The sequence below is a fragment of the Phyllobates terribilis genome, unplaced genomic scaffold (genome assembly GCF_046119375.1).
Source record: "Phyllobates terribilis strain yellow unplaced genomic scaffold, ASM4611937v1 Scaffold_11__3_contigs__length_659146591, whole genome shotgun sequence".
NCBI lineage: Eukaryota > Metazoa > Chordata > Amphibia > Anura > Dendrobatidae > Phyllobates > Phyllobates terribilis.
In genome coordinates, this window is record NW_027362771.1 from 163,629,799 (window position 1) to 163,643,369 (window position 13,571).

The following is a 13,571-nucleotide window of genomic DNA, read 5'->3' on the forward strand; positions in this document are numbered from 1 at the left end:
ATATTCAAGATGGAGACTTTGAGATCGACAGTAAAGCTTTTGTACCCCTTCTGTTTCATGGCAGTAATAGATTTAAAGGATGCGAACTATCACATCCCAATCCACCCAGACCACTAACAATATCTGAGGGTGGCCGTAGAGTTCCAAGGCGACCTTTTGCATCTGCAATATCAGTAACTGCCATTTGGGGTGTCACTAGCGCCCAGAATTTTTACCAAAGTAGTGGCAGAAATGACATCCTATATAAGGAAAAGAGACATATTAATAGTGTCATACCTAGATGACTTTTTAATAGTCGGGGACTCAGAAAAAGCCTGTACTGTAGAAGTCAAACAAGTTATATCCATTCTAACAAGGTTGGGTTGGATAATAAACGAAGAAAAATCAAGACCCAAGCCCATTCAACTTCAAGCTTTTCTGTACATCAACCTGGATGCTATTCATCAGCGTTGCTTCCTCCCACAAGAGAAAGTTAAAAAAGAACAAACAAAAAATTGTAAATATTCAAGGAAGACATATCTAGGTAAGAGAAGCCATGTCCTTGCTAGGATCCCTGACAGCAACAATTCCAGCGGTACAATGGGCTCATTTCCACAGAAGAAGACTACAGTGGGAGATCTTGGAAATACAGACCTCAGTAGATCGGCCGGACTACAAATTTCAGCTGTCTGCAAAGACACTAAAATCTCTAAATTGATGGACAGAGTCAAAAAATCTTCAGAAGGGGTCCCATGGACAGTTAAAAATCCAGTCGTAATCACCAAGGGACGCAAGCCCGACAGGTAGGGGTGCCCACCTAGAGGGGGGTTGGTTTCAAGGTCTATGGGATTGCAAATTAAAAAGTGGTTCCTCAAACCTAAAAGAACTGACCGCAGTCAGGAAAGCGTTACAGGCAACCTTAAAATACTGTATGGGGAAGGATGTAGTAGTAATCCTATCAGACAACAGCACAGCAGTGGCTTATTTAAATCACCAGGGGGGAACCAGGTCAGACCCATTAATGTTAGAGGTAGAGAAAATATTCTCCGTGGCGGAACAAAATCTTCTATCACTTTTAGGCCGCCACTTAAGGGGTTCAGAAAATATTGTTGCCGATTAAGTCGCCATTTACTCAGTCAAGGAGAATGGGCTCTAAACAGAAGAGTCTTCGATCAGATTTGTTCAGCCTGGGGTCTTCTGGAAATAGATTTATTTGCCACCAAAGAAAACCGTCCGGTAGAAAAATTCTATTCTCTAAATCCAAGGGAGTCACCAGATGGGGTGGATGCTCTTCTGCAGGAATGGGGGTTTTGCCTGGCATATGCCTTCCCACAGCTTCCCTTGTTTCCAATAGTATTAAAGAAAATACACGAGGAAAAAGCCAGAGTAATACTGATTGCCTCCTTCTGGCCAAAAAGGGCCTGGTTTACTTGGCTAAGGCTGCGTGCCCACTATGTGTTTTTCAAGCGTTTTTACCGCGGAATTTCGGCAGCGAAAAAGGTTAAAAAACGCTTGGTAATACGTGCCCCATGGTTCTCAATGATAATCCGCACGTGCTGTGCACATGCTGCGGAAATTTCCGCTGCGGATTATCATTGCGGAAAAATACGCAGCATGTCCATTAATTTTGCAGACATGCAGCGTACTTTTGGAGAAGAGAAGACTCTCATCCAGACCCAGGTACCATAGAACCTGTTAAAAAAAGAATTTAAAATAAAAAATAAAGATTATACTTACCTTCCGATGGCCCCCAGCCTCCTCAGCGATGCGTCCGGTCTGTTGTATGGGTTGCGGTGGTGTGAGGACCTGCCATGACGTCATTTAGTCATGTGAGAGGTTAAGCGACCGCTGACGTCAGAGGTCGCGTGACCTGTCACATGACTCAATGACGTCATGGCAGGTCCTTTCACACTACCACGAGCAGTGCAAGAGACCGGACGTAGAGGAGAAAACACCGGGGGCCATCGGAAGGTAAGCATAATCTTTATTTTTTACCATTCTTATTCTTTTTTTTTAACTATTACTTGGTCACACTATATAAATCCATGCCGGTTGCATGGATTTATATAGTGTGACCAAGTTGTCAAGCACTTTTCCAAGTGATGCTAAAATCGCTTGGAAAAGCGCTTGATAACCCGCATGCAGAAATGCATGCAAAAAAGCTTGACAAACGCTTCTACCTGGCAGGAAAAACGCATGTAAAATCCGCATGCGTTTTTCCTGCCAGAGAAAAGCGGAAAAAATATGCAGCATTTCTGCATCGTGGGCACTTAGCGTTAGAGTCATGTCAGTCTCGGACCCCTGAATCCTAACCGACAACCCAGATCTACTATCCCAGGGTCCGGTGACCCATCCTCAGGTTTCCAGACTGTCTGGAACTTGAGAGGGGATTGTTATCGGCCAGGAGTTTCTCAGAAAACTTAATTTCAACTCTCCTGTTGAGCAGGAAAAAAAATCGCCTCCCTTAAATATTAAAAGATTTGGAAAAATGTTCTTAAATTTTCCGGTCGGGTCACGACTCCCCAAAGTCAGCTAGTACCCATTTTGGAAATATTAGAATTCCTTCAAAAAGGTCTAGAGAGGGGTCTCTCCACTAGCTCCTTAAAGGTGCAGGTATCAGCCCTAGGGGCGCTATTCGATCATAAAATAGCTAATCACCCATCGATATATAGGTTTATAAAAGCATCTTTTTCATCCAGACCTATAGCCAGTGATAGGGTAGCCCCCTGGGACCTTAATTTAGTCCTGAATGCCCTTGCAAAAGCTCCCTTTGAACCCATCTCATCCACTGCTATTAAAGTGCTTACACTAAAAACAGTACTGGTGGCACTAACCTCTGCTAGGCGGGTGAGTTACAAGCTCTCTCAATCAATCCCCCATTTACAAACATCTTACAAGATAGGGTGATATTGAGGCCAGATCCAGCTTTCCTCCCAAAATTAAGCTCTAGATTTCACAGAACTCAGGAAATAGTGCTCTCTTCATTTTGTGATGAACCAAAGACCCAAGGGGAAATAACATTTCACTCCCTAAATGAGGTGTATCCTTAGATACCTTGAGGTAATGAGTCAGTGGAGGAAGCCCTCGGCCATGTTTGATTCTCTATAGGGGGCAAACAAGGGTAAAGCAGCTACTAAATCCACGATTGCCAGATGGGTTAGAATGGCTATAATTTTAGCCTACTCTGCCTCTGACCGTGATCCCCCTCAGGTCATAAAAGCACATTTTGCTAGGGCCATAGCTGCCTCTTGGGCAGAAAGAGCCAATGTCTCAGTAGACCAGATCTGCAAAGCAGCAATCTGGCCGTCTCCGACCACTTTCTTCAGACACTACATGTTGGATCTTGGGCTGTCTGATCTTTCCTTTGGGACAAAGCTTTTTTCAGCGGTGGTCCCGCCCTAGGGATTTCATCTATTTTAATCTCTCTGTACGGTGCTGTCATGGTAAAGGGTAAATATGATAATAGCTTACCGGTAATTTGATTTTCCAGAACCATGACAGCACCATGCTACTTCCCTCCCATCTCTTTTACTTTGGTGGTGGAAAACTTCTTGTTTTCAAAAAAAAAAAAAAACAACAACACTGGTTTGTGCAAACACTATAAGGTGAATGTTGATAACTATTGTTGTATGTATATATGTCTTAACAAGGCAGTTACCTCTTATTTTCTGTAAACACACTGGGGAGGAAGAGAGGTGCCGCCCTTTTTATTTTGGTAGGTTTCCTGTTACTGGGGGCGGACACTCTCGCTGTAAGGTGCTGTCATGGTTCTGGAAAATCAAATTACAGATAAGCAATTATCATATTTCCGCCAGTCCAATAGAGAATAAATAGAGCAGTGATTGGACATGCGCACTGCTATTCCACTCTGACGGGGATAAAAGTGCCCCGTTCTGCTGATCTTTGTGGGTCACAGTGGATGGACCCCCAACAATCAATAATTTATGACCTATCTCGTTATTAGGTTATAAAGGGGTTGTCCGATGAAAACAAGTTAAGTGATTACAAGTTAAAGTTCCCCAAGACAAAAAAAAGGTCAAAAATATATATATATATATATATATATATATATATATATATATATATATATATATATATATATAATACCCTCATAAAATATAAACATTTAAAACATTCACCCTTTTCCCATAAAGCAAATAGCGAAATCTAAAATTTAACATATCTGGCATTGCAATGTGCATAATTGTCCGAACTAACAAAATATTTATCCCATAAGGAGAACGTAGAAACAGAAGAAAAAGAGAAATGGCAGAATTGCTGTTTTTTGTCACATAAACTCCACTCAAAAATGGATGGCCCTCAAAAAACATTATCAATGAAACTACATCTCCCTCCACATAAAATAAACCCTCAAAAAACATTATCAATAAAAAAGTAATAAAAATTGTATGGCTCTCAGAATTATTATTTTTCATTATAGCGCCATTTATTCCATGACGCTTTACAGGTCAAAAGGGGTATATAATAAAAACAAGTACAATAATCTTAAACAATACAAGTCAGCGACTGCTACAGGAGAGAGGACCCTGCCAGCGAGGGCTCACAGTCTACAAGGGATGGGTGAGGATACAGTAGGAGAGGGCTGGTCGTGCAGCAGTATGGTGGAGCGGTGGTTACTGCCGGTTGTAGGATTGTCGGAAGAGGTGGGTCTTCAGGTTCCTTTTGAAGGTTTCCACGGTAAGTGAGAGTCTGATCTGTTGGGGTAGAGAGTAGGGGGTGTGAAGACCCGGGGTCTTCCGTGGGCGTAACGCTACTCAGACAACACAGGTTGAGGGTAAAACAGTGTGGCAATACTTTATTGAACGACAAAGTGGACAATAAAACACGTAGAATAGTCCCAGCAAATGCCCAAGATGGTACATTACACAGTCACACCCTTCCGCTTCGCCCACCTGGGATAGAACAGCCGCGCCTTTGGAGACTTTCAGGGCCGACTACCTCAACCAGTGACCCCCCGCTTCTGGCGGGCCGCCACAGAGAGGAGCTAGCGGCAAGCTTAGGAAGCTAGCAGTCCATCGAGGTACAAGACCAGGAGACCCGAGGGTCCAAATCTGGCCTGTCCGAGAGTTTCCATGGGGCCAGGCGACCGGTGGGTCCCTCCTGGCAACTCCAAATGTCTCCATGGGTTCTAGGCGACCGGTGGGTCCCTCCTAGTAAACCCCAAAACAACATATCCATGGGGCCAGGTGACTTTGTCCTCTCCTGGACTCCCCAAAATGTATACACGTCTCTCTGATGGTTAATGGAGCAGATCCAAATCTTTCCAGTCAGGGCCATTACCCTTAGGATAGAAGAATATAGAATTCAAATCTGTGTCTTTTTGGTAATGCCATGCAATCCATCTGTTGTCCTGGAGGATGTCTCTTATTCTCTTTTCAAAGTCTGTTTCAATCTCTGTCCCAAGACTCCCTCTGTCTCAGAAACACATCTTTCTGCTTCTCTGGGCTCAAGTCTGACTCTTACAAAAAAAACACATGTTCCTTCTGCTTCTCTGGGCTCAGCCCCCTGAATGGCAGAACTTCTCTCACCCCACTCCCCCAAAGCTTAGTGGTTTATCACATGTCAGAGGTAAAGGTGAGGGCTCACCTATCATTGTTTGAGATAATCTATTTACATAGTTGGTATCACAGGGGCTCTTGTAAATACACATCATTGTTTCAGAATCAAAGAGCAGATAACATTCAGGGTTATACAAATAGTAGTCTGTATTAATCAACTAAAGAAGAACAGAGATTATAGAGTCAACATAAAAATAAAGGAATGCTGCTCTTGCCATCAGAAAGTATGTCTGGCACAATTAAGATGTTACTCTGTAAATGCATGGGAGAAATCTTATATGCGATTGTGGGAAGAGGTGATGTGAGTAGAGCAGGAGATCTTGTGAGGATCGGAGGCTGCGTGCAGGTAAGTAGAGGGAGACTAGGTCACAGATGTAGGGAGGAGACAGGTTGTGGATGGCTTTGGATGCCAAGATTAAGGTTTTGACCTGGAGTCTCTGGGTAATGGGGAGCCAGTGAAGGGATTGACAGAGAGGAGAGGCAGGGGAATAGCGGGTGAATTAGTCGAGAAACAGAGTTTAGAATGGATTGGAGGGATGCGAGAGTGTTAGAGGGGAGCCCACAGAGCAGGAGGTTGCAGTAGTCGAGGCGGGAGATGATGACGGCGTGCACTAGGGTTTTTGCAGATTTTTGAGTAAGGAATGTGCGGATCCGGGAGATATTTTTGAGTTGGAGTCGGCAGGAAGTGGAAAGGACTTGGATGTGAGGTTTGAAGGAGAGATCAGAGTCTGGGGTTACCCCGAGGCAGCGAGCTTGCGGGTGTAACGGGTCCGGGAGGCGGAACCTCTGAGCTACTATACAAGGGGGCGGCCCTTGTAAGGAAGCGGGTGGCAGTCTCTAGGTAAGGGGTAGGTACGACCTGTGATGGCAGAGCCTCCGGGTAGGCTAGCAGGCAGATGGTAGATGTGTGCTCCCAGGTGAGCAAGCGAGAGTCTCTGGAATAGCAGGTGGTCACGGCACGTGACGGCGGAACCTCCGGGCTGGCAGGCAGGTAGGTAACGGAGAAGCGCTCCCAGGTGAGCGGGCAAGAGTCTCTGGAATAGCTGGTGGTCACCGCACGTGACAACGGGACCTCCGGGCTGGCAAGCAGGCAGGTAACGGAGTTGCGCTCCCAGGTGAGCGGGCAAGAGTCTCTGAGATAGCTGGTGGTCACAGCACGTGACAGCGGAGCCTCCGGGCTGGCAAGCAGGTAGATAACGGAGAAGCGCTCCCAGGTGAGCGGGCAAGCTGGTCCATAGACAGACTGACCGGAGTAGTAAGGCAGACCGTCGGACCTCAGGCAAGCAGGCAGGTAGCTGATATGCGCTCCCAGGTGAGCGGGCAGGCTGGTCCTTTAGACAGACTGACAGGAGTAGTAAGGCAGACCGTCGGACCTCAGACTGGCAGACAGGTAACAAGTATTCAGGCAGGAATCAGGCAGGTAACTAGCAGGAAACTGGCAGGAAACTGGCAGGTAACTGGCAGGTAACTGGCAACGGGACCTGAGGGCTGAAGCACAGGTGAGACACAGGTGCAAACAACATTGCTCGGGCACCTCCATTTTGGAGGAGGTGCCTTATATATGATGAAGTCCTCCGGCCATTGGCCGGGGACTCCTTAGGACGGCGCGCGCGGCCCCTTTAAGAGGAGGGGAGCGCGCGCGCCCTAAGCACAGGGGCCGGGAAGGAGCGCGCGCTGAGAGCAGAGCGGGAGGAGGACGCCGGGAAGGAGCGCGCGCTGACAGCAGAGCGGGGAGAGGACGCCGGGCACGGAGCAGAGCGGTGAGGGGAGCAGCGTCCCTGCCTAGCAGAGGGCAGGGACGCCAGCGCTACAGTACCCCCCCCTTTAGGCCCCCCCTTTTTTAGGCCAGACAGAAATTTAGCTAGGATGAGAGGGGCATGGATGTTCTCCCGGGGCTCCCACGTTCTCTCCTCAGGACCAAACCCCTTCCAATCTACCAGAAAAAAGGTCTTTCCTCTTACCCTTTTGGTGGCAAGAATGTTCTCTACCTCAAACTCGTCCTCAGCAGAAACCGGAGCAGGAGGCGTACCTGTAGACTTGGAAAAAGAGTTAAGCACCACAGGTTTGAGGAGAGACACATGGAAGGAGTTAGGGATCCGTAAGTTGGCCGGGAGTTTCAATTTATAGGCCACCGGGTTGATCTGACTGACCTCCAGTGGGCCGATGAACCGAGGCCCTAACTTATAGGAAGGGATCTTGAGCCGGACATATTTGGACGAGAGCCAGACTTTATCCCCAGGGCGGAATTGAGGAGGGTCCAGACGTTTTTTGTCAGCGTGTCTTTTCATACGCTCGGAAGACAGAAGGAGTGCGGACCGGGTACTCTCCCATATGGAGGAAAATTTGTTAACAAGAGATTCCGCAGCCGGATTGTCCGCCGAGGTGGAGACGGGAAACGGGATCCGAGGATGCTGACCGTAGACTACAAAAAACGGGGATTTGGAGGAAGACTCGCTCTCGTGATTGTTGTACGAGAATTCGGCCCATGGCAGGAGATCCACCCAGTCAGAATGGTGGGCATTAACGAAGTGCCGAAGGTAACTGGTCAGGTTCTGATTGATCCGCTCCACTTGACCATTAGACTGTGGGTGGTATGCGGAGGAGAAGTCCAGGGTGACGTCCAGCAATTTACAAGTGGCTCTCCAGAAACGGGAAGTGAACTGTACCCCACGATCCGACACGATGTGACGGGGCAGGCCATGAAGACGGAAGATGTGGCGGATAAAGTCTTTAGCCAGCTCGGGTGCAGACGGAAGACCTGGCAGTGGAATGAAGTGAGCCATCTTGGAGAAGCGGTCAGCGACCACCCAAATGACCGTACAACCGGCAGAGACGGGTAGATCAGTAATGAAGTTCATCGCTATATGCTGCCAGGGGGCAGCAGGTACTGGCAGAGGTAGGAGGCGGCCGGCCGGCAGGTGTCTCGGAACTTTGTTGCGGGCGCAGGACACACAGGCAGAAACAAAGTCTATTACATCCTTGTGCAGGTTAGGCCACCAGTAGTGCCGGGTAATAAGCTGGAGGGTCTTTTTCTGACCGGCGTGGCCAGCTAGTTTAGACGAATGACCCCAGTGTAGGATCTTCTCCCGATCAGGTACTGGTACGAACGTCTTACCAGGAGGAAGACGATTTAGACTCACGGGAGCCACCTGCATTACTCTGGCGGGATCGATGATATGTTTCGGATCCTCCTCGAGATCAGACACCAGAAAGGACCGAGACAAGGCGTCCGCCTTGACGTTTTTGTCAGCCGGGCGAAAATGAAGGACAAAATCAAAACGAGCAAAAAACAAGGACCACCGGGCTTGGCGCGGGTTAAGTCTCTGGGCATGCTGGAGGTAAGCCAAGTTCTTGTGGTCAGTGTAAATTATTACCGGGTGAAGAGCCCCCTCGAGCAGGTAACGCCACTCCTCCAATGCCAGTTTGATGGCCAATAACTCTCGGTCTCCTATGGAATAGTTGCGCTCAGAGGAGGAGAAGAGTTTAGAGAAGAAGCCACAAGTTACCATCCTCCCGGAAGAAGATTTTTGAGTAAGTACCGCTCCGGCTCCAGAGGAGGAGGCGTCAACTTCCAGGAAGAACTGTTTGTTGCCATCTGGGCGATGCAGCACCGGGGCGGAAGAGAAGGCCTGTTTAAGGGAAAGAAAGGCCTCCTCTGCTTCGGGTGGCCACTCTTTGGGATTAGTACCTTTACGGGTGAGCGCAGAAATTGGGGCCGTCCGGGAAGAGAAGTGTGGTATGAAGAGGCGGTAGTAGTTGGCGAAGCCCAGGAATCGCTGAATGGCCTTCAACCCCTCCGGTCGGGGCCATTTCTCGATGGCAGACAGTTTCTCAGGATCCATTTGTAGGCCGGTCTGAGAGATAATGTAGCCCAGAAACGGAAGCGAGGTCTGCTCAAAGAGGCACTTCTCAAATTTAGCGTAGAGATGGTTCTGCCTTAGCCTGAGCAGGACCTGACGAACGTCCCTCCGGTGAGTCTGGAGATCCGGAGAGAAGACCAAGATGTCATCCAGGTACACCACTACGCAGGAGTAGAGAAGGTCCCGGAAGATGTCATTGACCAACTCTTGAAAGACGGCAGGAGCGTTACAGAGACCAAAGGGCATTACCAGGTATTCATAGTGGCCGTCCCGGGTGTTGAATGCCGTCTTCCATTCATCCCCCTGACGAATACGAACCAGGTTGTACGCCCCACGAAGGTCCAGTTTGGTGAAGATCCTAGCCCCCCTCAGGCGATCAAATAATTCTGGAATGAGCGGAAGGGGGTACTTATTCTTCACCGTGATCAGGTTTAGGCCTCTATAATCTATACAGGGACGGAGAGAGCCGTCCTTCTTTTTGACGAAAAAGAAGCCTGCTCCCGCCGGGGAGGTAGATTTCCGGATGAATCCTCTGGCTAGATTCTCCTCAATATATTCGGACATTGACCGGGTCTCAGCAGCGGATAAAGGATAGATACGCCCACGGGGAGGAGTAGTACCGGGTAGCAGATCGATGGGACAGTCGTATGGTCTATGTGGTGGTAATGTCTCTGCCTCCTTTTTATTAAAGACATCTGCATAAGACCAATAAGGAATCGGAAGTCCAGGTAGATTAGCTGGGGTAGGAGAGGGACGGACGGGAACCAGGCAGGTTTTATGACAGTCTTGTCCCCAGCGAAGGACCTCTCCGGTTTGCCAGTCTAGCACGGGTGCATGTCTCTGGAGCCAGGGCAGACCTAGCAAGAGGGCGTGAGAGAGTCCAGGCAGAACATGAAAGGAGATACTTTCAGAATGCAGCATTCCCACCTGCAGGGTAATGGATTCGGTGATGAGTTGAATGGGGCGAGGTAAGAGGCCCCCATCCACGGCAGCGACAGACAAGGGTACAGCCAGAGGTTTGGTGGGGATGCGGTATTTCTCAACCAGGGACTGTGAAATAAGGTTCCCGGCTGCTCCAGAGTCAAGTTGGGCTAGTTCGAAATAACGGTTCTCCCCGTAGATGATCGAAACTGACAACAGCAGGGATGGAGAGGATTTATTCTTGTCTAGGTGGACCTCTCTGAGCGAACCTAGACACAGGCGTTTCCCGACCTCTCCGGGCAGGCACGGATCCGGTGCTCCTTACTGCCACAGTAGAAGCAGCTCCCCTCGGCACGGCGTGAGTCCTGACGGGTTTTGACCATCTTGGTCTGGTCGACCTGCATAGGCTCAGGAGAGTGTACCTGGGGAGAGATGGAGGGAATGACGGGTTTCTGGAAAGTAGGAGCTAAACGTGGAATCCTTCTCTCACGGGTGACCTCTTTGGCACGCTCCTGGAACCGTAGGTCAATCCGGGTGGCAAGGGTTATTAGATCATCGAGAGAGGTAGGAATGTCCCGACCAGCAAGTTCATCTTTAATACGACCGGACAGACCCTCCCAGAAGACGGATACCAGAGCGTCGTTATCCCAGGCCAGCTCCGAGGCAAGGGTGCGGAACCGTATGGCATATTGGCCCACGGTGAGACCCTCCTGACGGAGGCGTAGCAGAGAGGATGCGGATGAGGTCTTCCGTCCGGGTTCGTCGAAGACTTTCCGGAAAGCCGAGAGAAAAGCAGGCAAGTTGGACACCAGGGGGTCTCCTCTCTCCCATAGAGGATTTAGCCAGGCCAGGGCCTCCCCGGTGAGATGGGACATGATAAAGGCAATTTTGGCCCGGTCGGAATTAAACTGATGGGACAAAAGTTCAAAGTGCAGGGTGCACTGATTTATGAAGCCCCGAGCCTGGACGGGGTCGCCTCCGAAGCGAGGAGGTGCAGAGAGCCGGGGTCCGGGGTAGGATACCATAGTATTAGTGGGCAGCGGAGCTCCGGATTGCAAGATATGGCACTGGCGGAGGTTGTTGGTGGATCAGACAGAGTGTTCAGGCGAGTATTAACATTCCGCAGGTGACCCAGGATGGCCTCCTGTTGGGACCTCTGACGGGACAGTTCAAGACAGAGGTCCGAGAGCGAGGGAGCTTGGGTGCCACCGGGTTCCATGGCCCGAGCAAACTGTAACGGGTCCGGGAGGCGGAACCTCTGAGCTACTATACAAGGGGGCGGCCCTTGTAAGGAAGCGGGTGGCAGTCTCTAGGTAAGGGGTAGGTACGACCTGTGATGGCAGAGCCTCCGGGTAGGCTAGCAGGCAGATGGTAGATGTGTGCTCCCAGGTGAGCAAGCGAGAGTCTCTGGAATAGCAGGTGGTCACGGCACGTGACGGCGGAACCTCCGGGCTGGCAGGCAGGTAGGTAACGGAGAAGCGCTCCCAGGTGAGCGGGCAAGAGTCTCTGGAATAGCTGGTGGTCACCGCACGTGACAACGGGACCTCCGGGCTGGCAAGCAGGCAGGTAACGGAGTTGCGCTCCCAGGTGAGCGGGCAAGAGTCTCTGAGATAGCTGGTGGTCACAGCACGTGACAGCGGAGCCTCCGGGCTGGCAAGCAGGCAGATAACGGAGAAGCGCTCCCAGGTGAGCGGGCAAGCTGGTCCATAGACAGACTGACCGGAGTAGTAAGGCAGACCGTCGGACCTCAGGCAAGCAGGCAGGTAGCTGATATGCGCTCCCAGGTGAGCGGGCAGGCTGGTCCTTTAGACAGACTGACAGGAGTAGTAAGGCAGACCGTCGGACCTCAGACTGGCAGACAGGTAACAAGTATTCAGGCAGGAATCAGGCAGGTAACTAGCAGGAAACTGGCAGGTAACTGGCAACGGGACCTGAGGGCTGAAGCACAGGTGAGACACAGGTGCAAACAACATTGCTCGGGCACCTCCATTTTGGAGGAGGTGCCTTATATATGATGAAGTCCTCCGGCCATTGGCCGGGGACTCCTTAGGACGGCGCGCGCGGCCCCTTTAAGAGGAGGGGAGCGCGCGCGCGCGCGCCCTAAGCACAGGGGCCGGGAAGGAGCGCGCGCTGAGAGCAGAGCGGGAGGAGGACGCCGGGAAGGAGCGCGCGCTGACAGCAGAGCGGGGAGAGGACGCCGGGCACGGAGCAGAGCGGTGAGGGGAGCAGCGTCCCTGCCTAGCAGAGGGCAGGGACGCCAGCGCTACAGCGGGACTGGGGAGAGTGGGCAGCCATTGACTTTAATGGATCGGTCTTTTGGGGGGGTTGAGTGAGATGGAGGAAAGATGATGGATTCTGTTTTGTTAAGTTTTAGTAATCTGTCAGAGAAGAATGAAATGTATAAGGCGACTTTTACATTTTGGATCACTATAACTATACTGGCTGGTAGAAATGAATGTCATAAAAACAAAACCCAAAATCCACCACAGGAATAGTTATTTTTATTTCAATTCCGCCCCAATTGGAATTTTTTTATTTTCCAGTACATTGTATGGTGAAATGCATGGTGTGATTCAAAATGACAAAATACAAGCCCTCATATGGCTACATTGATGAAAAAATCAAAAAAGTTATGACTCTTAAAAGGTGAGGAGAAAAAAAGCAAAAATGAAAAAAAATTACTGTCCCTCCAAGGGGTTAAATCAGAACTTGGATTGGTTGTAAGTAGTCATGTTTATACAAATAAGTTATTTTACTTTTTTTTTTTATCACAAATCCTGCCGCCTGTATGCCGAGTTCAGGTCACCAACCACAACTCGGCCCATACAACTCAGAAGCAGATCTATTAGATGAAGCCACCACATAACAATGTCGTCGTATGAAGGCAACGTGCGGGGATTTTATTAAACAAGCCACAACTCTCTGCAGTGGACCCCGCATGGTTCACCATTTTAAGCCTCCGAAGGCAGTGTGAAAAGCCGCTTTAAAAAGCTAGATAGATGGAACATTTCTATGTGTATGAAAGCGCACATATCAGGTCTGCCAGCTTGATTATTCATTTTTATCTGTACAGCTTATAAAAAAAATCACAGACAGCCAATATATTTTAGCAGACATGTTAAAAAAACAAACAGAAAATGACCAATTGTTTAAATCTGATTTTTGAGGTAAATGTATTATGTTTAATTTTTGACAATTTTTTTTTAGCATATCACAATATGTATTAAAAATA